This window comes from Mus caroli, chromosome 17 (assembly GCF_900094665.2).
Source record: "Mus caroli chromosome 17, CAROLI_EIJ_v1.1, whole genome shotgun sequence".
Lineage (NCBI taxonomy): Eukaryota > Metazoa > Chordata > Mammalia > Rodentia > Muridae > Mus > Mus caroli.
The window spans coordinates 57,054,249-57,058,775 of NC_034586.1; positions in this window are offsets into that span (position 1 = coordinate 57,054,249).

The window sequence follows — 4,527 nt, forward strand, 5'->3', positions numbered from 1 at the left end:
AGTTCTATCAAAACTTCAAAGAAGATCTAATCCCAGTTCTTCACAAACTATTCCACAAAATAGAAACAGAAGGTACTCTACCCAACTCATTCTATGAAACCACAATTACTCTACCTAAACCACACGAAGATCCAACAAAGAAAGAGAACTTCAGAATAATTTCCCTTATGAATATCGATGCAAAAATACTCAATAAAAACCCTCACAAACCGAATCCAAGAACACATCAAAACGGTCATCCATCATGACCAAGTAGGCTTCCTTCCAGGGATGCAAAGATGGTTTACTATACGGAAATCCATCAACACAGTCTACAATATAAACAAACTCAAAGACAAAAATCACATGATCATCTCATTAGATGCTGCGAAAGCATTTGACAAAATCCAACACCCCTTCATGATAAAAGTCATGGGAAGATCAGAAATTCAAGGCCCATACTTAAACATAATAAAAGCAATATACAGCAAACCAGTAGCAAGCATCAAAGTAAATGGAGAGATGCTGGAAGCAATCCCGCTAAAATCAGGGACTAGACAAGGCTGCCCACTTTTCCCTACATATTCAATATAGTACTTGAAGTCCTAGCCAGAGCAATTCGACAACAAAAGAAGATCAAGGGGGATACACATTGGAAAGGAAGAAGTCAAAATATCACTGTTTGCAGATGATATGATAGTATATATAAGTGACCCTAAAAATTCTACCAGAGAACTCCTAAACCTGATAAACAGCTAATATCCAATATATACAATATATACAATGAGCTCAAGAGGCTGGACACCAAAAATTCAAATAACCCCATAAAAAATAGTTCACAGAGCTAAACAAAGAATTCTCAACTTATAAATACCAAAGGGCTGAGAAGCACTTGAAAAAGGTTCAACATCTGTAATCATCAGGGAAATGCAATTCAAAACAACCCTAAGATTCTACCTTACACCAGTCCGAATTGCCGATCAAAAATTCAGGTGACAGCAGATGCTGGAGAGGATGTGGAGAATGAAGAACACTCCTCCATTGCTGGTGGGATTGCAAGCTGGTACAACCACACTGGAAATNAGTCTTGCAGTTCCTCAGAAAACTGGACATAGTACTACTGGTAGATCAAGCAATACCTTTCCTGGGCATATACCCAGAAGATGTTCCAACTGGAATGAAGGACACATGCTCCACCGTGTTCATAGCAACCCTATTTATATTATCCAGAAGCTGGAAAGAACCCAGATGTTCCTCAACAAAAGTATGGATACAGAAAATGTGGTTCATTTACACAATGGAGTACTACTCAGGTATTAAAAACAATGAATGTATGGATGTATCTGGAGGATATCATCCTGAGTGAGGTAATCCAATCACAAAAGAAGTCACTTGCCATGCACTCACTGATAAGTGGGTATTAGCCCAGAAACCTAGAATACCCAAGATACAAATTTCAAAACACAAGAAAATTAAGAAGGAAGACCAATGTGTGGATACTTCATTCCTCCCTATAATACGAAATATAATATCCATGGAAGGAGTTGCAGAGACAAAGTTTGGAGCTAAGATGAAAGGATGGACCATCCAGAGACTTCCCCATCTGGGGGTCCATCCCATAATCATCCACCTAATGCAGACTCTATTGCATATGCCAAAAAGATTTTGCTGAAGGGACCCTTGTATAGCTGTCTCCTGTGAGGCTTTGCCAGCGCCTGGCAAATACAGAAGTGGATGCTCACAGTCATCTATTGGATGGAACACAGGGCCCCCAATATAGGAGCTATAGAAAGTACCCAAGAGCTGAAGGGGTCTGCAACCTTATAGGTGGAACAATAATATGAACTAATCAGTACCCTCACAGCTCGTGTCTCTAGCTGCATATGTACCAGAAGATGGCCTAGTTGGCCATCACTGGGAAGAGAGGCCCCTTGGTCTAGCAAACTTTATATGCCCCAGTACAAGGGAACGCCAGGTCCAAGAAGTGGGAGTGAGTGGGTAGATGAGCAGGGCAGGGGGAGGGTATAGGGGACTTTTGGGATAGCATTTGAAATGTACATGAAGAAAATATCTAATAAAAAATGTGGGAAAAAAATAAAACTTTCTCACCAAAACAAAAAAAGTTTTTCAATATCATATTTCATTTTTCTCATAACCCTTAATCTTATAATCACCATATATTATTCATATTATTTATATTCTGGGATACTTTATCAACTATATTATCCTCTTACTAGAAAATTTTCCCTAGGCAGCTTCCCCAATAATCCTTTTATCATGGTAACACCTTCATCAAAACGTAGTGTGTATATGTGGGGCAGAGGTCATATGTATAAATGTATTCAAGTTATGTACCTTGATATCTTCATTTTCCTTCTAAATTAAGTTGTCTTTATATAGATGTAATTTGCTAGTATGTATTTATTTTTCTGTAAATCACCTTGATGCAATTCTACTAAAAATCAAAAACTACAGTGATTATTACTTTACTCTACTATAGTTCCTGAAATGTGTGCTTTGTCTGTAATTTAATTTTTACAGATTTATTTTTTATTTCCTTTTTGTATACATGTGTTCTTAGCATATATTTATTTCTGTGTTCTGATTGTATGCCCAGCAACTATGGATGCCAAGACAATGTTGCTCTGGAGTCGGGGTTACACACTGCTGTGAGTTGTCAGGTGGGTGCTTAAATTCATACCCTAATCCTCTTGGAAAACAGCTAATTCTCTTAGCTTCTGAGCCACCTTTCCAATTCCTTAAATATATACTTTTTATGGAAGATGGATATGTCCATAGACATGCTTTTCATCTGTGAAAAAAAGAACCAAGTCAGTGATATTGTAAAAAACAATATTGATGCAAGTATGCTTTGTGGTGGTATGGAAGTCCTACTAGCAGGTCTTACACTCATATTGACACACTGACTTTTATGAAAATTAGTTCTGCATCTCAAATCTTACATTAAATATCAGATTATGTGTGTGATATGGGACAAAATGGGAAGTATGAAAAACTCTACCAGAGTTGTTCTGACATTTAAATCTCCCCTTGTTTCCCGGATCTTCATTGATGGCTCTCATAACTGAAGTTTTCCAGGCTTTCTGCAAAGCATCCTAAGACTAGGCATATTTTTTTTATTTTTTCCTGTGATATGTCACTATGTTCTCTTCTGTTCCTTCAGTAATGATGTTGACGTGAGTCTTTTATAACTATGATTTTCTCTGAATCCTGTATTTGGTGAATATATTTAAAGTGATTTAAATGTTTTCCCGAATGGAGAACAACTGACTGTGAAACAAAAAATGTTTGTCACTTATTTTAGTTATTTACAAAAGATGTTATTTGTAGCTGATTCTGGAACACTAATTTGTGACTCTATTGAGCAGTCAAAATTCAGATTCTTTCATTGCTGAAGGGTCTTATATAATGTGATTGACATTTTTTTCCTGAATTGGACATAGTAGCATGATTTATTTTTAGAAATTATTCATATTAGTTACTCATGTAATGAATCATCCTAATTTATTTTAATGATGTTCATTGTCTTGTGATTATTTCATAATAGCAAGAACACATTTAGGGAATAAATTGACTTAAAATAGCTTAAAAATGAATTCACAACATCCATGGTTAATTCTAAAATCCACACAAATGATCCTTATCGTCTCTTCATAATTAAAAAAAAAAACCTACTATGGGATGAATTTAGCAATTGTTGTTCCAAGAGAAGAATGGCAGAAACAAAAATAGAAAATAAAAGATTTGTGTTCATATGCTTAAAAGTATGGCACAATAACAACTACCTTCAATTTAATAAGAATTTATTTCCAGATACCTGAGATGAAAATGGCAAACATGAATCTACCTATGCCAAAACATGTTTATAATTAATTTTTAACATTAAATGGGACATTAGTACACTTGCAAAGACTTTCATGTCTGACCCATATTTATCAATCAATGACTACGGCTAAATGTATGATATCATTTTACTTTACTGTACTTTTTATGCTTGATAATTTTTGTTTAAATTAAATATAATGTGTAACATTCATTAAAAGTCTTTTTAAAGGCAATGATCAAATTGTACTTAATACCAAAAGTCAGTAAGTCAATGAAATGAAGAGGCGATACTTTGTCTAAAGTTCTCAGAGGATCCTATATACTTTATCTTTGGAATAGAACCATGGAGGAAGTATACATTAAAAGCCTTAATATTTTGCTTATATAGAGCCAGTATGAAAGGTAAAATGTGGATAGTTTTCTCTTTTTATGTATCGCGGCTACTTTAATTAATTTTCTTGATGATATACAAATTGATAAAGAAAAGAATTTTAGGATTTTTCTTTTGGTCATAAAAGTGCTATTGGCCCGGGTACAACATTTAGGCTTGCAATATCTTAGACTGGAAGACTACATAAAGACCTCTTTTTTTTTTTTTTTTTTAATTTTTTTTGGTGTTTCGAGACAGGGTTTCTCTTTATAGCTCTGGCTGTCCTGGAGCTCACTTTGTAGACCAGGCTGGCCTCGAACTCAGAAATCCGC